Raw genomic sequence first — 23,724 nt, 5'->3', positions numbered from 1 at the left:
TGGTTGCACTGTCGAGAGGAGAACTGGCAAGAAAGGATTTCATTGTTCATGACGCTGTATCCTGCGCACATGACAAATACATGTTGATTTGATTTGTTCCAGCACACAAGGGGTTAAGCCTGCAGATGTTTCCCCGTCTCAGTTGTATTTCCTTATAAAAGCAACCTGGCTTGTTTTCTGCTCTCAAAACAACAGAACATTTATACAACTTGCATGCTTCCAGCCATTGTAATGGGCTTGTACTGCATTCATTTATGCAGAATGTGTGTTCCATGCAATGGCAAAACACATATGGCTTCGAGGGCTAGGAGAGTCCCCCTCCCTACCACACACACACACACACACAAAACACCAACACACACACACAAACACATGCACGTGTGTGCACGAAAGCACACGCACTCTCAAACAAACACACTGTGTGCTAGAACTGTATGATCTCATCCTCTGGAACTAAACAGGTTTCTCATACAACTCACGGATGTTGAACTCTGATGAACTTGTTGTTCGTTTGTAGGTTTCGCCACAATATTAAAACTGTGAATTTGTGTCCTTCTGTGAATCTGGAACAACCAAACATCTTGTGTAATCTGAGTCACACACACACACGCACACGCACACACGCACACGCACACACACACACACACACACACACTGGCTCAACATGCCTCATTTGTCTCAACAAATGGGAAAAACCACCGGCACTAAACTAAACACCATAACAGCACACATAGTAGCCTAGTTATAGCCGCAAGAGTACAGACCCACTTCTTCCATCACGCAAGTACTTTGCATGATGTGTTGATGTTCGCTTGGCTTCACTGTCTAAGCTGAAATGCACAACAAGATGCACACAGATCTGGTAAAAAATATATATATATATGTTGTTGTGAGCCAAATGTGACTGTTGGAGATGACACGGCCATATTTGGGTGTACGTGTGAGTACGATACTTTGATGTGTGTGTGTGAGGGCAAAACTTGGGAGGGTGTTTATGTGCGGTTCGACTGCTGACAACTTCCATGGGTCATGGGGTCATGGCTAGAGGATGACCACAGAGCAGTAGAGGAAGTGGTGACCTGCTAGCTAGATCTGGAAATAGGCCCTCAGAGTCTATTCCAGAACTGTTTGGATTATTTTTGGTCCATGGTATAGAATGTGTGCCCTCTCATTTTACAGTTTAACATTGAAGCGGTGGTTTCATATTTCTGGACTGTTATTATATTGTTGTACTATGCTGTCTCTGTACTGGAGGTGCTGTGTGCTAGGACTGCAGCGTGAGTAGTAATGGGCTCTCAGTGACAACCCATGTGTCTCTGTCTGTTGCTTCTCTCTGACACTAGCTGTGCTGACAGATCAAAGAGAATGCAATCAATTCAATATGGATATTTTGGGGGGGTCTGTCTTAAAAGCGGAGCTGAAATATCTGCTTTTCCTTCACGTATGTTTTAAAACATGTGACCCTTACCCTTCGGCCTTATCGCTGACATCAAGGGGGCTGGATAAGCCGCCCGGGATGGCGTTTGGAGTGCGTCTCGAGAGACGCCGGATTAACGCTGAGCGACGCCGACGGATTCTTTAACAAGAACATTCTGAAGGAAGTCAGAGCGGGACACCTTGTAAAATAGCACAGAGATGAGAAACGGGCACAGGAACAAACGAGAGACAGAAGACGGAGTTGCCATCCCCTTCAAAGATAACGGCACAACATAGTCTGCAAAGTCACCAAGTATGGAGATTAAAAGAATGTGGCCCCAAGTCCCCCAAAAAACATCCTCCCATAACTAGAGAGAAAGTGTGTGCGTGTGACACACTTTGCCGGGCTCTGAGCGTGACTGTGGTGAGAGATAAGGTCTTCTCTGCTGAAGTGCTCCAAAGCAAATGAATGGCTCCATTCTGAAGGCAGCAGCCCTTTGTTGGGGGGATGTATGGGGGTACAAGACTTGTTGTGACTGCTGCGTTCCAGCCCTACAGCTGGCTAGCTGGTTCTCTGTGAAGAAGCACACCCTCCCGCCTTTGTGGAGTCAACAAGCCCAGTCTGAAGACTTCATTAGAGGGTAGGGACAACAAAAGGACTTAACAGACAATACACTGACAGGGGCCATAAAACATATGGATCAAAGCAGACTGCTGGGACTGCTTTTTCCGCCCTCAGATCTGGGCCTATACGAGGAAATGCACACGAACAATACCCCCCGTTCATTTTTGCACCCCCTCATCCGTCTTCCCAAGTGCAAGGAGGATGTGTTTTTGCACCGAGTTGTAGATTGAACATAATTGGGAAAGAAAACACATGTAGGAAACAGAAAACACGTGCAGTTTCGATCACGGGACTGTTTCCCCCCTCGTTTCCCAAATGCACATGCATGCTTGGCAAGTGACCGTGATAAAAGAATAACATATTTTACACAACTTAAAGTCGGCCCCAGATGCGGCGCTCAACCACATTTGGAGTGTCAGCTTTCCCACATCTCTCTCTCTCTCTCTGGTTGATGACTCATAACACTTGCTGCTAGTCTCATTCTTCTTCTCCTCTCTTCTCCTCTCGTTTATTTCTCCACACAACACAATGCATCCCAGGGATCCTCTGGAGTCAGCAAGCGTTTCATCTCCCTCACACAGACTTCAATATTGTTTTGATTGCCCTGTGCCGTGTGATTTCAGGGCCAAGGGGGACGCGTGTTTATTCCAGTGAATACCCAGGCTTAAGACTGCCAACAGTCTTCCACAGACTCACCATTCTTCACCAGGGCTACTGTGGTCAATTCAATTGGGTACAGTGTTGAGGAGAAATGAGTTGGTGTGGTCCTTTGAAATCCTGGACAGATTATAGCCACATGCCATCCATTGGCACTTGGAGGTTTCTCTCTTAATAAAGCTTTCTGGGTTGATTTTTCCAGGTGGTTACTTTAGAAACTTCATAGTAGTCCTTAGTAACAGTCCGCCTCTCTGCTGTTCCTTGGCTGGAGCCAGTCTAATATCCTGTCTGTGTTTCCTAGGAGCACACAGTGTAATAACGTCTGGGGACGGAGTCCGTCAGGGGAAAGAGGCTTTAGAGTCTAGAGTTACAGGTCGATGGTCAGAGCACAGCAAAGGCACAGGCCTGTAGTCGATGATCAGCTTCGGGAGGGGTCTTTGATCAATGCAAGAGAAAAACAGACGCCCACAACATTTCTGTATTAAATCAGAAGAGGCCCTGGATTATCTCTACACTTTACACTTGAAATATGAGAGAAGTTTAATTAGCCGGGAGCCAGTAACTGTCTTTCATGTCAAATTCAGTCGGTGTGTTGTTGAATCATCAGCGAGACAGAGAGGTTTTTTGCATGCAGGAGTCTGTCTCTAGTCTCTCTCTACCCTGCTGTGTATAGTTACTGGTGATGTGTGTTGTTGGTTAGTTACTGACCACTCTCTCTCTCTCTCTCTGGGGGTGTCTGCTCCAGTTGTCTTTGTGTCTGCAGCCCCAGTCAGAGACAAGCAGGACCGATCAATAGGCCTTGATCACACAATGTTTGAGACAATAGCAGGCTGCACTCAGCGCGGCCCGGCTGGTAATGAGCACGTGAACACATGAAAGCCTGTGTATTTAATAGCTGACAACATGGAGAGCAGAGGAGAAGAGAGGCCGTGATTTACGTGCCGTGCCATGTCACCACAGCAGAAATGAGGAACAGTGGGGCACGAAGCCTGCTGCAGCCTGCCACATCTGTCATACATTTCTGTCTCCCAGATTCACCGGAGGAAAGGGCTGGTTGACACTAGCATGGGGTGGTAGAGGACTCCGTTTCTCACTCTCTCTATCCCACACACACATAAATATACACACACAACCACATGCTAGTATCACGTGTTTACACACACAAACACATCCTTCCACCACCCTGGTGTACTTCTAAAGGTACTGCAATTTGTGGTTTGATTTCTAAATGGTTGAGAGAGAACCAAACAAAGAAAATTGCCTCTCTGGAATGACTGAGTATATCATCCTGACCAAAACCCCACCCACATTTAATGAACCCACTTTCACAACGTGTGATTACAGGGGAGAAGTGGAAAAGGTCCCTCGTTGCTGATAGAGGTGAACGCTCGAACAGTTGAACTTTGACCACCCTGAACCCTGTGCTTGGACAATACCAGGAAGAAAACCTCAAGTTAAGGACATGCGCACGCACGCACCCCCCCCCACACACACACAGAAATACAATTATTTTTGGACAGGGTTTAGTGAGTAACGTCTAGTTCTCGGGTGCAGGCTACACACCTCTACAGACCTCCAGACATCAGTAGGTCCTGAGTCCTGCTCTCAGAGTTCAGCTGACAGAAACAGTGAAGGCACTTCGTAAGTGTTAAAGGAAAAAAGGGTTAAAGGACAACTCCACCCAGAGTGGCATCATTACACGGATGATTTCTGTACTTTGAAAGCAACATACACTGTATCTTCCAAACTTGAGTGCTGACAAGCAAAAAAACATCCCGGGACTATTTCAACACTGGACTAATGAAACAAATATCAAAAAGTCGGTTTTGGGTGGAATTATCCTCGAACTCGTTATTTCCTAAGGGCTAAGTGACAGAGTAGGCAACTTCCCTATGAATGTCTGGACATGTCAATAGTGGATCTGCTACTGTTAAACAATACCACTACTACATGTAAATCACTTCTACTACAGCTTTAGTTATGCAAAACAGCACACAGACAGATTCAGGATGTCATTGAAATGATTATGTTTGTACAGAACCGGGTTTTTCACTTTGCATACTTGGGCTGGCTAGATACAGTAAAGAGCAACCAATCCACAGGTGAATAGGCTAAACCATTTTTTGAAATACAGTTTTATCTTATTTATTTAATGATGGAAAGTCCAAGAACTCGCTTAAGGGTGATTTGATTTGATTCGATATATGTGCGAGGGAAAGAAAGAAAGAAGCTCTGACCTCAGCTTCACAAAATCTCCTTAATTAGGGAAGTGGTGATGTTGGAGGTTACCTAAGCTAAGGAGGTTATTCAACAAAGGAGCCGACAAGAGCAGAGCAGGAGCTACCCCTTCCATAGAGAGAGGAGGGGAAGGGGAAATGTCTCTGGTTGGTTTGGGCATAAACAGCCCTTTAAATAAGTGGTAAAAGGCTGGCTCACTGACTGACTGACTGACTGACTGACTGACTGACTGACTGACTGACTGACTGACTGACTGACTGACTGACTGACTGACTGACTGACTGACTGACTGACTGAGGGGAGGAGAACCACCGTCCACACATGTACATTGCACAATCATACACACAGAAGCACAAGTCTCCATACCTACACATATACAGTAAACGAACATAGACCTCAACTCCGGAGCACAGTCACACGCCTCCCCTCCCTCCCATGTCAGCCTGGGCTACAGTATTGAGGAGCGGGGTGCAGGTTTTGGTGATGTGGTGGGGAGTGTGTATGTGCGCACGTGTGTGTGTTTGTGTGTGGGGGTGTGATTGAGAAGTTGGCGAGGAAGGGGAGGGGTATTGGGTTTCTCCAGTGGAAGGACAGGCTAGAGAGAGAGGTGCCGAAGCAGGAGCTATAATTCATGGTCTAATAGGATTTGGTGCTGTTTAGCAGGATTAGTGCATGTTAGAGAAATACTCCCTTTATAGCTGCCAGTTAGGGGGTCCTGGAAAAACACCACACTGGACCCTTGTTTAAAAAAAATACATTTCTGTGATTACCCCCTCCAGCGGAGGCCCTGGCTCAGTAGAAGTGTCTTTCCTATAACCGGCTGTATTGGGATTCAATTGGCTGCTTCTTTCATAGGCGTATGATAATCCGAGCACATGAGCCCAGCGTGGGGATGTGAAGAGGGGGACTGTGTGTGTGTGTGTGTGTGTGTGTGTGTGTGTGTGTGTGTGTGTGTGTGTGTGTGTGTGTGTGTGTGTGTGTGTGTGTGTGTGTGTGTGTGTGTGTGTGTGTGTGTGTGTGTGTGTGTGTGTAAGAAGTTAGAAGGAACAATTAGAGACACCTTCTTTTTGGGGAGCCAGGGGCTGCTGGAGGTGCGGTCACAGGCTTGCCCACATTCGTTCAGCCTGACTTAGCTCTCTCTATGGGCCCAGCCAACGGGAGGGAGAGACAGAGAGAGAGAGAGAGAGAGAGAGAGAGAGAGAGAGAGAGGGGAGAGAGAGAGAGAGAGAGAGAGAGAGAGAGAGAGAGAGAGGAGAGAGAGAGAGAGAGAGAGAGAGAGAGAGAGAGAGAGAGAGAGAGAGAGAGAGAGAAAGAGAGAGATGGAATAAGCCCAGAAGGCAGAGAGAGAGGCTGACCCTGTGCCTCCAGAGCTGAGGGCTTCCTTTCAGAAGCTAGGCAGGATTATAAAACCATTCTTTCTTTGAAAGAAGTTATTCTTCCATTCTTGTTTTTGTGGTAAAATGGGTGGGTGGGTGGGGAGTATGGGGGTCTGGCTGACATTAAAGCCTTGTGTTTAATTACTCTTTTCTCTTCTGATCAGCCCTTTTGTTCCCCTTCAGCTGTGGGAAGGCCTGGTTGGCTTCTCTACAGGGTGGTGTGTGTGTGTGTGTGTGTGTGTGTGTGTGTGTGTGTGTGTGTGTGTGTGTGTGTGTGTGTGTGTGTGTGTGTGTGTGTGTGTGTGTGTGTGTGTGTGTGTGTGTGTGTGTGTGTGTGTGTGTGTGTGTGTGTGTGTGTGTGTGTGTGTGTGTGTGTGTGTGTGTAATAGAAAGAGTTAGAAAGAAAGAAGGAAAGAAAGAAAGGGAGATACTGTAGGCACAGCGAGAAAGTTTGGTGTATCAAAAAGTTCCCTTCACTACCCGCTATGTGCTCCCTCCCTCTGTCCAGATCAGTAGAGGGAGACACCTGCCACTAGAAGAGAGAGAGACAGTGTGTGTGTGTGTGCCTACTAGTAAACAGTATGGTTATGTTATATAAAATGTTGTGAAATTGACCATATTAAATGACAGAAGGGCATTTACGTGATAGGCCTACCTGACATACATGATTATGATGGCCATCATCCTTCTTGACAGTGTCATAAAGTGTATTTTCTTAGTCCAAGTAAAGTGACACAGGCTGGTCATAACGCTTCATGACAGAATCATAAAATGTATTTTCCATTACGATGAACTCACTGTAAAGAATTCATTAGAACGACAACAAAAAAAGGGAATTAATTTGAAATTGCATTATTTATTCAAATTTGTTTCTACAGCCTCACTCGAGGTCTTCACCTCCACCACTGGATGCAACAGATGCATTACTTTCTCTGGAAAATATACCTCAGCAAAGAACAGGAATCAGAAAAGAGGATGCTACAATGCAGTGGCATCGTTAAAGAAATCTGAAAACTTCACACCAAATATATTATGAGAATAGCAAACACTTTCAGGCAAGTTCAAATACATTACAATCCCTTTTTAACATAGCTACAGTTAGCTCTCAACTGTTCATGCAGCTAGCAAGCTAATTTTAGCTACCCTATCACTAAAGATGGTGGTGTACAAAACAACTAAATACACCCATGCCTTGTTGAGGCAACAACAGTACATTTGATTCACTCTATATACTGTATATATAGTGATAATTGTACAAAAAAATCTAGAAGAGGCCTGTGTATTAAATGTAACTCATACCCATAATAACAACTAGCTAACTATGGCAGGCTAGCTAGCGCCTAGCGCTGAGTTAGCTAATGTTAACAGTTAGCATGCGACCTTTAGATACACATAAAAAAGTAACTTTATAAAATACTTATCATTAGCGTGGGTCATATGTACTCATGTAAATATACTTAATACGAGCCATCGTTTGTAAAAAATGTAGAAAAAAAATTACAAGACAAAACATTAATAACGAAAATATTTTTTTTCCCGAGACGCCATCTTGTCTCATTGATTTACATACAAACTTAGCTAGCCATGTTTGGCTACAATTATATGAAGGGAAAAATCTCACTTTTTTCCCCACTCGGTCACAACAGTTAAATTATAAATAAAGACTACGGGAAAACTCATGGTTTAGATAAACGTGCTATCTCTAGATTTCAAAAATGAAATCACGCTTGTAAATTTTACAAACTTGAAAACAGGATGAAAAAGAAAACACTGACAACTGACAATTATGCACTGGGCTTCTCTTCCTCCTTCTCTTCTTCCAATGTATGAAGTGTGCGCCTGCAGCTAACAGTTTGAATGTCCCCCCCCTAGTGGTAGCATTAAATGTACATGTAGCTATATTAAAGCAAAACCATGGAGGACTACAATAATAATGTGGTGAACAAACAAACTTAGATTCTATATATTTACATATTTTGGAATCAATCACAGGATGTTTTTTTGTCCTGCTCCTGCATTAATCCCAGTCATCAGCGAAAGAGCATGGGCTAAGCACATGTTTGACATCAATGTGTGAATAATTACAATGGTAATAAAATGAAATTTCTTTGGAAATGTTATATAACATACTATTTACAAGTAGAATGGAATGGTTTACCTTGTGTGGTAGGATTTGTGCGCTTTGACACTGGTGTTATAACCAGCCATAAAATATTGCTATATATGTCACAACACATCTAAATATACAGAATGTGTCATGACAGTGTTGTGACAATGTTATATGACATGGTTAAATAAAATGTTACTGTAATTTCAGTGTGTGTGTGAGTGTGTGTGTCACACACCACTTTCTCTCTCTCAGTTTCCTTAGGGCCTAAGGAAACAGCGAGAGGGAAATTGGTGTGGCCTTTCTTTGTATGAGTAGTCAACCTGACAGGAGAGAGAGAGAGACAGCGAGAGAGAGAGAGAGAGACAGTGAGAGAGAGCGAAATCGAGAGCGAGAGATTAAAAGGAGTGAGAGATAGAAGAAAATTCTGGAAATGCTCCTGACATGCAGCACTTATCTCCTCCCTGGGGGCATGAAGGTAGGAGGCCATCCTAGGCCCCGTCAGGAGCCCCACTGCCCCTCAGCCATAGAAGTGATCCATCACACACACACACACACACACACACACACACACACACACACACACACACACACACACACACACACACACACACACACACACACACACACACACACACACACACACACACACACACACACACACACACACACACACACACACACACACACACACACACACACACACACACACACACACACACACACACACACACACACACACACACACACACACACACACACACACACACACACACACACACACACACACACACACACACCACAGAGTAATTAGGCTAGCAGCAGGGTCACTCATCCAAACAAGGTGCCAGTGACAGACAGAAGGGCTGTCTCTATAGGCTAGGCTGAGAGGGAGACGAGAGGAGAGTCACGGGAAGACAGGAGGGAGGCATATTTGAGGCACTAGGAAGGGCTCCACTAGAGTGGCATGGAACCCCCTCTCCGTTGTTTGGGTAAGGGTGGGGTTGAGGAGGGGGAGGACTAGTAATGAGTCGTGCATAACTCCAAATATGAATTGGTAGAAACTACAGCATGCATGGAGAGTATACTGGTAAACAAAAGCTTAAAATAAGAAACAATTCAAGAAGGGTGAACTTTTGTGACCAATGGGAAAGGAAGAGAACTGCTGTTCTATGGAAAGTATGCCAAAAGTTAAAAGAGCTGAAGTTGCAATGAGTTGGCCTGACTTTTCCAATCCCCTAATGAGGAAAGAGAGGAGAGGATACCATTACAGGTAAAGGATATGGTGGAGCCCAGGCCAAACACCAAGACTTCACTTCACTGGAACTGAACACGGGGAGGAAATCACTATGAACAGGCTGACTCACACACAACTAAATCTTTCTTTCTCTTTCTCCCTCTACCTCACTTCACCCTCTCTTTCTACCTTCTTTCTCCTTTTTTCACTCTGACTTTCTCACTGAACTTCAGAGTAAACTAAGCCAAAGTGGAGAAATTGAGATCTTGGTAACATTTGTTCTGACAATGTAATAAATAGACAGTGACAGAAAGACAGTGAGGATGCCAGAAAGAGAGACAGACAGAGCTAGCCGGCCAGCCAGCCAGTCAGATGAACAGGCAGCCAGAAAGGCAGCGCCAGCCAGCCAGACAACCAGCCAGCCAGCCAGCTAGTGGTTTTAAGGGTATAATAGAGCAGGTGGGGAATGTACAGCATCAGATGAGCTGCATGTTCTGGCAGAACCCTATTTTACAACATGTTCCAGTCCCTCTCCTCTCCAGCATACAATTAACATTTATAATTACAGAGGCTTGCAAGAGACAGAGATAGACAGACAGAGAGAAAAGAGAAAGATGGTGTGAATGGGTTTGTCTCTGTCTCACTAACTAACTGTTGCTTGGGAGAAATGTTTTTTATTTTATTTTTTATTTCACCTTTATTTAACCAGGTAGGCTAGTTTAGAACAAGTTCTCATTTGCAACTGCGACCTGACCAAGATAAAGCATAGCAGTGTGAACAGACAACACAGAGTTACACATGGAGTAAACAATTATGTCACTAACACAGTAGAAAAAAAGGGGAGTCTATATACAATGTGTGCAAACGGCATGAGGATATAGGCAAAAAATTACAATTTTGCAGATTAACACTGGAGTGATAAATGATCAGATGGTCATGTACAGGTAGAGATATTGGTGTGCAAAAGAGCAGAAAAGTAAATAAATAAAAACAGTGTGGGGATGAGGTAGGTGAAAATGGGTGGGTTATTTACCAATAGACTATGTACAGCTGCAGTGATCGGTTAGCTGCTCAGATAGCAGATGTTTAAAGTTGGTGAGGGAGATAAAAGTCTCCAACTTCAGCGATTTTTGCAATTCGTTCCAGTCACAGGCAGCAGAGTTCTGGAACGAAAGGCGGCCAAATGAGGTGTTGGCTTTAGGGATGATCAGTGAGATACACCTGCTGGAGCGCGTGCTACGGATGGGTGTTGCCATCGTGACCAGTGAACTGAGAAAAGGCAGAGTTTTACCTAGCATGGACTTGTAGATGATCTGGAGCCAGTGGGTCTGGCGACGAATATGTAGCGAGGGCCAGCCGACTAGAGCATACAAGTCGCAGTGGTGGGTGGTATAAGGTGCTTTAGTGACAAAACGGATGGCACTGTGATAAACTGCATCCAGTTTGCTGAGTAGAGTGTTGGAAGCAATTTTGTAGATGACATCGCCGAAGTCGAGGATCGGTAGGATAGTCAGTTTTACTAGGGTAATCTTGGCGGCGTGAGTGAAGGAGGCTTTGTTGCGGAATAGAAAGCCGACTCTTGTTAGGGATAACATAGGATGAATTACATTTTGTTTTGCTAAAATAGTAATTGCTTGCCAAAAATGTAATTTTTGTAAGGCAAATATTTTTTTTAGAGCTATTATGTAATGCAAATCGAGGTGAGGGCGATGGAAATGCTTTTGGCGGTTGATCTGCTTCTGTTCTGTGGGTGGCACTGTGTGATTCTTTGGGCTAAGCAATGGGATATCATGAAAAAAAGAGAGTCAATTTTAACAAAGCAAATAGAAGGACTAACAGTACAGAAAGATAGCAATAAAAAAAGTACCATAGAGGCTCAGAATAAGTTAGAGGAAAAACAAAAAGAAATGGAGGAACATATTCATGAAAGATCAAGTGTAATATATTATTTAAAAAACAATGCAAAATGGATGGAACATGTGACCCGTTTCAGGAAACTAGGCATATGTCGCGGGTCACTACGTCACAGGAGAGCCGCTTGAGCGTAACCTTTTTATCAAAATGTGTTTCTTGGGAGAAATGCCTTCTCAAACATGTGAACTTTCATGTGCCTTAATAACAAACTTGTATGCCATCTGTAAATATGAATACAATTCTTAAATTATGAGCCTAGTTGGTTTAGCAAAAGAAAAAGGCAGCAACCTCCCCGCTGGCCATGATTGGCTGAGATGTGTGGGATGGACATGCCGAGAGATGAGTTTGAATTGGTCTGGCATATAGCACACTTCTGTCTATTTGAGCTGGTCAGTATGTCTAGGTAATCCTGTCTAACGCAGCTTTTTGAAAATGTATATTAAAACTGCATAAGTGTTGCTCTCCACCTTCTGGAGGACTGAGTTTTTAAATAAGTGGAATTCAAGTATGATAGCTAAGGAGATGGAGAAAACACCTGTCACCGGATTACATCTTCAAACTAAGGGCAACCATGGCATCCGAAAGGAGATGTGTCCAACCATGAATTATGTTCACAGGTTAGCTAGCTACATTTTCAGATATTACATGTTTCTAATTTTGACAGAAATATATATTTGCTTAGCTAGGTATAGGCTAAAGTTAGCTAGCTAACATTGAACCTGGTGGTTAGCTACCTGCAATTTCATGTAGTAACGTCATGAGTTGTGGTTATGCTTCATTGTTTAGCTAGCAAGCTAACGTTACCTGGCTGGTTCGCCGGCTAACGTTATGTGTATGAACTTATTATTCGTATCTTAGACCATTTGCTTAGCTAGCTATAGCCTAATGTTAGCTAGCTAACATTGAACCTGGTTGGTTAGCTACCTGCATATTCATGCAGAGTAGTAATGTCAGGAGTTGGGATTATGCTTCATTGTTTACTTAGATAGCTAGCTAGCTAGCTACATGTCTTACAAAATACTCCACTATGCAAGTAACCATTTCGGGTGTGTTCGTAAATTCAGTCTGGCCATCTACTCCGATTTCAGAGCACTCTCATGCGAGTGTGTCAGGGAGTGCAGAATAACTGATGAACTTACGAAAGCTCAACACCCATTGAATATGGCCGGTGTCAGTAAACGTCGGCAGAAAAAGCATCCTTAAATTGTTGCCAGCAGCACAGTTACAGTAACCAACACTCTGGAAAACATGAAAACAGCACAACCAGCACTGCTAGGGCGAGTAAAATGGTCAGAGTAGGGTGTTCTCTCATTATGTGTCTGGAAGTAGCTAGAAAGCTAGCCTGTTGAATCTAGGGGGTACTATTTTCATTTTTGGAAAAATAACGTTCCCAAAGTAAACAGGCTATTTTGTCAGGACAAGATGTATGCATATAATTGACAGCTTAGGATAGAAAACACTCTAAAGTTTCCAAAACTGTAAAAATATTGTCTGTCAGTATAACAGAACTGATATTGCAGGCGAAAGCCTGAGAAAAATCCAATCAGGAAGGGACTCTTATTTCAAAAGCTCTGCATTCCTATGCATCCCTATTGAGCAGTGAATGAGATATCAAACATATTCCCTTTTCTATGGCTTCCCCAATGTGTCTAGTGTCACAATACATAGTTTCAGGCTTTTATTTTGAAAAATGAGCCTGAACGTCAAAATTGCGTCAGTGGTCAGCTGGAGTCTCTTAGAGTGTTTTGTGCGTAAGAGACAAATGCGGCCATTGTTTCTCTCTTTCCTATTAAGAAGCCACCTGTCCCGGTTGATATATTATCGAATAGATATTTGAAAAACACCCTGAGGATTGATTATAAACAACGTTTGCCATGTTTCTGTCGATATTATAGATATAATTTGGAATATATCGTAACCGCAATATTACCGGCTCTCCAATCGTAGCACCAAAACATTCAAAGGCCATTTTCGCAAAAGTGAGTTTACCAGTTTATCAACTTTCAAAGCAAAATGACTTTCACATTGTTCCTCAACTGTAGAATATGATATACCATTTTGTTGCTCTACTTTTATCCCATGTAAAAAACAGAATTTCAAATTTTGCTACATAAGACTGATTTGAGCCGGTCGGTCACATACGGGGAAAAATGCACCAATTTTTTTTTTTTTTTACTTCAACATAGAAATGCTACCAAAAATAATTTACTGAAACTTGTTACAAATGATAGAGTAATCCATGATTTTCCAAACAATATCTTCAAATTGAAAGTAAAGTACTTCAAGTATATATTTTGTTTCAGTGTCCTCCATCTACACTAACCGAAGCTAATTGTAGGGATTTTTTTTCTTCTATTAATAATGTACAATGAACAGCTGTACAGAAAGACTCATGTAAAGGCCAAATTACAGAGGAGGAAAGTCTTGATGCAATTAAAGCCTTTAAGTCTGGGAAAACTGCAGGGCTGCATGGCATAACAGTGGATGAACAGTTGAACTCGGAAGTTTACATACACTTACGTTGGAGTCATTAAAGCTCGTTTTTCAACCACTCCACAAATTTCTTGTTAACAAACTATAATATGGGCAAGTCGGTTAGGACATCTACTTTGTGCATGACACAAATCATTTTCCCAACAATTGTTTACAGACAGATTATTTTACTTATAAATCACTGTATCACAATTCCAGTGTCAGAAGTTTACATACACTAAGTTGACTCTGCCTTTAAACACCTTAGAAAATTCCAGAAAATGATGTCATGGCTTTATAAGCTTCTGATAGGCTAATTGACATCATTTGAGGCAATTGAAGGTGTACCTGTGCATGCATTTCAAGGCCTACCTTCAAACTCAGTGCCTCATTGCTGACATCATGGGAAAAACAAAAGACATCAGCCAAGACCTCAGAAAAAAGTATGCAAGTATAAACACCATGGGACCACGCAGCCGTCTTGCCGCTCAGGAAGGAGACACGTTCTGTGTCCTAGAGATGAACGTACAAATCAAACCCAGAACAGCAGCAAAGGACCTTGTGAAGATGCTGGAGGAAACAGGTACAAAAGTATCTATATCCATGGTAAAATGAGTCCTATATCAACATAACCTGAAAGGCTGCTCAGTAAGGAAGAAGCCACTGCCGCATAAGCGCCATAAAAAAAGCCAGACTACGTTTAGCAACTGTGAAGCATGGGGGTGGCAGCATCATGTTGTGGGGGTGCTTTGCTGCAGGAGGGTACACTTCATAAAATAGATGGCATCATGAGGTAGGAAAATTATGCAGATTCATTGAAGCAACATCTCAAGACATTAGTCAGGAAGTTAAAGCTTGGTCGCAAATGGGTCTTCCAAATGGACAATGACCCCAAGCACACTTCCAAAGTGTGGCAAAATGGTTTAAGGACAACAAAGTCAAGGTATTGGAGTGGCCATCACAAAGCCCTGACCTCAATCCTATAGAAAATTTGTGGGCAGAACTGAAAAAGTGTGTGCGAGCAAGGAGGCCTACAAACCTGACTCAGTTACACCAGTCAGGAGGAATGGGCCAGAATACACCCAACTTATTGTGGGAAGCTTATGGAAGGCTACCTGAAACGTTTGACCCAAGTTCAACAATTTAAAGGCAATGCTACCAAATACTAATTGAGTGTATGTACACTTCTGACCCACTGGGAATGTGATGAAAGAAAAAAAAGAAAAAAAATCATTCTCTCGTCTATTATTCTGACATTTCACATTCTTAAAATATGGTGGTGATCCTAACTGACCTAAGACAGGGAATTTTAATGTCAGGATTTTAAATGTCAGGAATTGTGAAAAACAGTTTAAATGTATTTGGCTAAGATGTATGTAAACTTCCGACTTCAACTGTATACAGTTCCAGTCAAAACTTTGGACACACCTACTCATTCAAGAGTTGTTTTGTTTTATTAGCTATTTTCCACATTGTAGAATAATAGTGAAGACATCAAAACTATGGAATAACATATATGGAAACGTATAGTAACCAAAAATGTGTTAACACACCTCCAGGCTGTGTAAGGGCTATTTGAACACGAAGGAGAGTGATGAAGTGCTGAATCAAATGACCTGGTCTCCACAATCACCCGACCTCAACACAATTGACATGGTTCGGGATGAATTCCACCGCAGAGTGAAGGAAAAGTAGCCAACAAGTGCTCAGCATATGTGGGAACTCTTTCGAGACTGTTGGAAAAGCATTCTAGGTGAAGCTGGTTGAGAGAATGCCAAGAGTGTGCAAAGCTGTCATCAAGGCAAAGGGTGGTTGTAGGTGAAATGATTCCACCACTGTGTGACGGTTGACTTTTTGTTGTCACGGCCTTATTGTATGTCACGGTGGAGTATGAATGAATGGCTTTTTAGAGCAAACAAAGCAATTATCACAACAGAGGTTGTCATATCATTACTTATTAAATGTTTATAATGCCTTAATGTAAAATTGGAATGTCTTTTTAGTTCTCTGTTGGACCCCAGGAAGATAAGCTGACATTACCGTGTCAGCCAATGGTGATCCTAATGCATGTTTTATTCAAATAACTCTCCAGGGATGCATCTCATTCCGACAAGATCCTTCCCTTCTGACACCACTAAATACCAATCCAATCATCTCAGATCCACCAAGAAAGTAAATTAAGACTGGGGGCCAGGTAAGATAGCACTTTATTAATCGCCCCAAAGGGGAGATTTGATAGCACCAACCAATGAACACAATGAAACCTCAAAAAACATCCCTTTGAAATGAAATGCAGCCCAGCATTATAACTGACATAGTATTGTCATGCATAGCATCGTAAACCTTCATTTATCCACAATGACTTCCGTCATCTATTTCACATTACCTTTCTGAGGATGACTCATTGGACAAACCCAGACCTCCATCCGTGGGCTCACTGGCCAATCAAGGCTCATATCCCAGGTCAAACCTGGTCAGGTTAAGAGCAATGCGTAACATGCTGTTTCCGGGAGATCATGGGGAGTTTCACAGCCTCAGAACAAATGAAAGATGGTAAGCGTGGGTTCTATAGGGCCGCAGAGCTGTGTTGGGGAAGTTGACCTTGCTTCAGTTTCTGTGTGAAGTGAGATCTGAGAGGGGAGCGTGTTACACTGCATTATGTGCCTGCATCTTGACCTTTGACCTCAGGCAATAACTGACAAACTGAACTGACTTTTTCCCCCAACTGATTTGTATAAACTTTCCACACCAGTGACAATGCAGAACTCCCGATGCAGAGATTGGGCTCGGACAGAGACGTGTTATCTAATTTGGGCAAAAGAACAAACAGTACCCCTCAGAATGTGTTGGAACACATTGAAAACAAAACTGCTGCCAAAACACAAGAACACAGTGTCCGATTCATAGAGCAGCATTGATAAAAACAAAAAACAAATTCCTAATCTAAACAACAACACAATCTCATTATCCAGTGACTGTGATCAAATTCTCCATGTATTTCTAATGACATTTTGCTGTGCTAGGTTGCACCCATACAGTTTGTACTACAGAAAGAGTATTGTCCCATGTCCAGGGACTTTCTCTTTGTCTGTGGTGATGATGATGACTACCAACACATCATTTTCATAGCTAGCATGCATTCTCATCTAAGGCATAAAATCATTCTACTTTTGCTTTGTTGCATTTCTCGTATTGAGCAGGAAGATTCTATGTGTAATGTGCCGTCATAAAGTATTCAAACCCCTTGACTTAATCCACATTTTGTTGTGTTACAGCCTGAATTCAAAATGGATTAAATGAATAAAACATCTCACTCATCTACACACAATGCAACATCATGACAAAAGGGAAAACATGTTTTTAGGATTTTTAGCAAACGTTTGAAAATGAAATACAGAAATATCTCATTTACATAAGTATTTCAATACTTTGTAGAAGCGCCTTTGGCAGCGATTACACCTGTGAGTCTTTCTGGACAAGTCTCTAAGAGCTTTCAACACATGGATTGTGCAACATTTGCCCATTAATCTTTTCAAAATCTCTTCAAACTCTGTCAAATTGGTTGTTGATAACTGCTATAGATTTTCAAGTACATTTAAGTCAAAACTGTAACTCAGCTACTCCGGAACATTCACTGTCTTCTTGGTATGCAACTTGGCATTGTGTGGTTATATATATGGTTATTGTCCTGCTGAAAGGTGAATATAGTGTCTGGTGGAAAGCAGTCTGAACTAAGTTTTCCTCTAGGATTTTGCCTGTCCTTAACGATTACAAGCATAACATAACATGATGCAGCCACCACTATGCTTGAATATGGAGAGTGGTACTCAGTAACGTGTTGAATTGGATTTGCCCAAAACATAACACTTTGTATTCAGTACGAAAACTGAATTGCTTTGACACACTTTTTGCAGTATTACTTTATTGCCTTGTAGCAAACAGGATCCATGTTTTGGAATATTTTTAATGCTGTACAAGCGTCCTTCTTTTCACACTGTCAATTAAGTTAGTATTGTGGAGTTCCTACAAGGTTGTTGATCCATCCTCAGTTTTATCCTATCACAGCCATTAAACTCTACAACTGTTTTAATCATTGGCCTGATGGTGAAATCTCTGAGCAGTTTCCTTCCTCTCCGGCAACTTAGTTTGGAAGGATGCCTGTATCTTTACAGTGACTGGGTGTACTGATACAATAAAATGTCATTCATAACTTTACCAGAGAGATATTCAATGTCTATTGTTTTTTCTACCCATCTACCAATAGATGCCCTTCTTTGTGAGACATTGAAAAACCTACCTGGTTTTTATGGTTGAATCTGTGTTTGAAATCCACTGCTTGACTGAGAGACCTTACAGATAACTGTTGGGTACAGAGATGTGGTAGTCATAAAACAAAGATGTCAAACACTATTATTGCACAGAGAGTGAGTCCATGCAACTTATTAAGTGACTTGTTAAGCACATTTTTTACTCCTGAACTTATTTAGGCTTGCCATAACAAAGGGGTTGAACACTTACTAACTCAAGACATTTCAGATTTTCATTTTAAATTAATTTGTAAAAATGTTTTTTTTTAACACTTTGATATCATGGGGTATATTGTGTGTAGGCCAGTGACAAAACAAATCTACATTTGATATATTCCGGCTGTAACACAACAAAACGTGGATAAAGTCAAGGGGTGTGAATACTTTCTGAAAGCACTAGAAATCACACAAAACATAACTGTTAAGATGAGAAGGCAAATATCTTATGTTGCTCATACTTTACCTCATTGTACCACAACATAGTACAAAAAGTCTCAATATACACTGAGTGCACAAAACATTATGAACACCTTTCCATGACCGACTGACCAGCTGAACTCAGGTGAAGCTATGATCCTGTACTGATGTCACTTAAATCCACTTCAATCAGTGTAGATGAAGGGGAGGACACAGGTTAAAGAAGGATTTTTAAGCCTTGAGACAATTGGAACATGGATTATGTATGTGTGCCATTTAGAGGGTGAATGGTCAAAACAAAAGATTTAAGCGCTTTTGAGCGGGGTATGGTAATAGGTGCCAGGCGCACCGGTTTGAGTCAAGAACTGAAGTGTTGCTGGGTTTTTCACGCTCAACAGTTTCCCGTGTGTATCAAGAATGGTCCTCCACCAAACGGACCTCCAGTCAATTTGACACAACTGTTGGAGGCATTGGAGTCAACATGGGCCAGCACCCCTGTGGAACGCTTTCGACAACTTTTAGAGTCCATGCCCTGACAAATTGAGGCTGTTCTGAGGGTAAAAGCGGAGGGGGGGGGGGTGCAACTCAATATTAGGAAGGTATTCTTAATGTTTCGTACACTCTGTGTATGTTGGTTCTGTGAGTCACATGGAACCGCTATGAGACATGAAGCCCCAAGGAGAACATTCACTGCACTGACATCTCTACAAATGGCATTTATTCACCATAAAAAGGTTTAATATGAGATCGGCTGATTTCTGTGTAAACGGTTCACCTAATTTGAGCGTGATACGAAGCTGACTGCCTGTCACTGCAATATTTACACTTCCCAGAGGAGGAGAAGACTGAGAAGAATGAAAGTGGGCGAGAGGGAGAGAAAGAAGAAGGATACATTCGTGGTTTCAAAGCAGCAGTAATGAAAGCAGTTATCTGGAATGAGGATCTGGGAACAGGACAGGGTGCTATGCCATAATTGGAGGCTTGTCCAGGGCCAATTTCTCCAAGCAAATTATCAACGCATGGGTTGGATAGCAGGGACACATTGTGGAGACAGGGGGAACAGTGGGGGCTTTGAGGGGCCAGCGCTAATAGAATCATTTAGCTAGCGGCCTAGCTGTGCCGGGGTAATGACAGCGTGTGATGGATGGGAGAAGGGCCCACATTTCAACGCATCTGCTGCTGTCTGCTAACGCCATTCCCTATAGGCCTCGCTAAGACGGAGAGTAGCACTCCTAAGGTGTGTGTGTGTGAACAGATTATGGAGAAGTATGTGTGTGCGTGTGCCAGATCAAGCCAGCGACACAGAGGGCCCTGTCCACAGTCTTGGGCTAAGGTCAGCCCAGGTGGATTAGAATAAAGGGGCGTGTTGGTTTAGGATGAGAGTGACGTTGCAACACAGGTGACGTGGTGGAGCTCAGTGACACACAGCTACTAATGCGATAAGTATCATAATGTAATGGATGTGTTTGGAGATATGGGTATACTAAACTATTTTGGCTACAGATGCAATGAATATTGTAATGTGATGTATATTTTCGGTAATATAAGTTAGTGAGCTCTTTTGGAAACATAATATGAACTCATTTAACCATGAAATGAAGTAATTCATCATGTGGAATTGTGGCGCCATGAAAAGTATTATACATGAACTGTATAGGAAACGATGAATGTATATAGTATGTATTATACCCCAGGTCCTGGACTTAAACGTACCCATCACAACCCATTCATCACAAGCACTTTATTGCAGCTCTGGCTGCTCAAGGACAGGCAGACATGGTGAAACTGCAATGAATTCAAAACAATCCATATAGTTTCCCTTCCATCTCCGACTGAACGTAAAGTTAGGAATTCTCCAGTTCTGGTCTCACCTATGAAATAAAGTTTTACTATTGAGTGGAAAAGAAATCCTACGGGGCTCTAGAGAGAAAGTGTCTGCAATCATAGAAACATCCATCAACAATTCAAAATTATAAAAAATAAAAAATATTTTTTTTTAGAATGACCAAGTTTTTAAAAGTGTCAAGAAAAAACAAAGTTGACTTTTTGGGAATGGAACTAGGGTGCTGCTTATATCTCAGAAAAGGGGGGTGGGAGGACAAGCGAGGTGGGAGGGAGTTTCTTAACGGAGTGTAGTGGTGAGCTGCCTGTCTGTCTGCCTGTCAGGAGTGGTCCACTCTGCTCAGCCCATGATGCTCTATTTCTTCACCCTGACACTTTTATAGATCTACTGGGAAAACAACGCACCACGGCTGGCCTGGCACTCCCTCCCTGCCTTCCTCCCCTCTACACTGCTGTGCACAGACACACATGTTCACACACAAACCATATACGTGTGCATGCACATATACAGTTGAAGTCGGAAGTTTACATACACTTAGGTTGGAGTAATAAAAACTTGTTTTTTAACCACTCCACAAATTTCTTGTTAACAAACTATAGTTTTGGCAAGTCGGTTAGGACATCTACTTTGTGCATGACACAAGTAATTTTCCCAACAATTGTTTACAGACAGATTATTTCACTGTATCACAATTCCAGTGGGTCAGAAGATTACATACAATAAGTTGACTGTGCCTTTAAACAGCTTGAAAAATTCCAGAAAAAGATGTCATGGCTTTATAAGCTTCTGATAGGTTAATTGACATCATTTGAGGCAATTGGAGGTGTGCCTGTGGATGTATTTCAAGGCCTACCTTCAAACTCAGTGCCTCGTTGCTTGACATCATGGGAAAATCAAAAGAAATCAGCAAAAACCTAAAAAGAAAGTATGCAAGTATAAACACCATGGGACCACGCAGCCGTCTTACCGCTCAGGAAGGAGATGCGTTCTGTCTCCTAGAGATGGACATACATTGGTGCGAAAAGTGCAAATCAATCCCAGAACAACAACAAAGGACCTTGTGAAGATGCTGGAAGAAACCGGTACAAAAGTATCTATATCTACAGTCAAACAAGTCCTATATCAACATAACCTGAAAGGCCACTCAGCAAGGAAGAAGCCACTGCTCATAAACTGCCAGAAAAAAGCCAGACTACAGTTTGCAACTGCACATGGGGACAAAGATCATTATTTTTGGAGAAAAGTCCTCTGGTCTGATTAAACAAAAAAATTACTGTTTGGCCATAATGACCATTATAATGCTTGGAGGAAAAAGGGGGAGGCTTGCAAGCCGAAGAACACCATCCCAACCGTGAAGCACGGGGGTGGCAGAATCATGCTGTGGGGGTGCTTTGCTGCAGGAGGGACTGGTGCACTTCACAAAATAGATAGCATCATGAGGGGGAAAATTATGCAGATATATTGAAACAACATCTCAACATCAGTCAGGAAGTTAAAGCTTGGTCGCAAATGGACAATGACCCCAAGCATACTAAGCAAAATGGCTTAAGGACAACAAAGTCAAGGTATTGGAGTGGCTGTCACAAAGCCGTCACCTCAATCCCATAGATAATTTGTGGGCAGAATTGAAAAAGCATGTGCAAGCAAGGAGGCCAACAAACCTGACTCAGGTACACCAGCTCTGTCAGGAGGAATGGGCCAAAATTCACCCAACCTATTGTGGGAAGCTTATGGAAGGATACCCGAAAAGTTTGACCCAAGTTCAACAATTTAAAGGCAATGCTACCAAATACTAATTGAGTGTATGTAAACTTCTGACCCACTGGGAATGTGATGAAAGAAGTGAAAGCTGAAATAAATAATTTCCTCTACTATTATTCTGACATTTCACATTCTTAAAGTAAGGTGGTGATCCTAACTGACCGAATTTGACTAGGATTAAATGTCAGGAATTGTGAAAAACTGAGTTTAAATGTATTTGACTAAGGTGTATGTAAACTTCTGACTTCAACTGTACAAACAGGTATACACACACACACACACACACACACACACACACACACACACACACACACACACACACACACACACACACACACACACACACACACACACACACACACACACACACACACACACACACACACACACACACACACACACGGGGGGGGGGGGGGTGATCACTATGTGAAAAAGAGCAAGAGAAAGGACACAAGAAGAAAAAGAGTAAGACAGGAAGAAAAAGCTAACAGAATAAAAGTCAGTTACACAGAAGGAGCAAAAAGAGAAAAAAATGAAAAAAATTATGAACAAAGAAAACCAGTGTAGAAGTAAATAAAACAGAGAAAAACGGATCCCGGCTCCAAGGAGGAGGAGAACAAGAAGGAAGAAGATGAAGGAAAAGAGTAGAGGGAGGAGGAGAGAGTGTCAGGGCCATGGTGATTAAACCTTCTGTCTCCTCTCTCCAGACACGTGGACGGACTTAATCAAGTGGACGCCAGCGAGCCACATTTTCACATTACTCTCTGGCTGGGAGCCTGACAGGGCCGAGTGGAGTGAGGGGGCCGCAGCCCCCAAGCCCCCAGCCAGAGCCATGCCAGAACACATGTGAGTGGAGCTGGAGCTGGAGCCGGCCCAGGGCAGGGCAGGCAGGGTAGGGGGGAAAGGAGAGGAGGGGAGGGGAGAGCAAACTCAACTGTTATTAGCAGGGAGGACAGACAGAGGAGAACAAGACTCCCCCATCTCATTCTCTCTATCTCTCTCCCTCTTTCAACTGTCTACTATCCTTTAACCCCCCTTCCTTTCCTCCTCCTCCTCCTCCTCCTTCCTCTCTCTCTCTCTCTCTCTCTCTCTCTCTCTCTCTCTCTCTCTCTCTCTCTCTCTCTCTCTCTCTCTCTCTCTCTCTCTCTCTCTCTACAAACACTCTTTGTCAGCCCCTTTTTCTTTCTCTTTTCTTTTCTACTCTTATTTCATTTCTCCTGCTCTTTCCTTGCCAAAGGCCAAACGGCCGGCGAGGGAAGAGGTTTCATTAAATAAGCAGCTTATCTCCGAGGAACAGACCAGAGAAACACTCTGGTTCAGGCTGCTTCATGTCATTACAATGAATTACAGTACG

General features: G+C 42.7%; 1 protein-coding gene across 2 annotated transcripts in view; it reads right to left on the bottom strand.

The window, feature by feature from the left end:
* The window catches only part of LOC124038456 (potassium voltage-gated channel subfamily KQT member 1-like), a 298,643-nt gene that overhangs the window by 105,243 nt on the left and 169,676 nt on the right, over window positions 1–23,724 (bottom strand). The gene's annotated exons all lie outside the window — the stretch shown is intronic.

Source organism: Oncorhynchus gorbuscha, linkage group LG01, assembly GCF_021184085.1.
Source record: "Oncorhynchus gorbuscha isolate QuinsamMale2020 ecotype Even-year linkage group LG01, OgorEven_v1.0, whole genome shotgun sequence".
Classification (NCBI taxonomy): Eukaryota; Metazoa; Chordata; class Actinopteri; order Salmoniformes; family Salmonidae; genus Oncorhynchus; species Oncorhynchus gorbuscha.
This window is presented reverse-complemented; position numbering and strand designations above follow the sequence as displayed.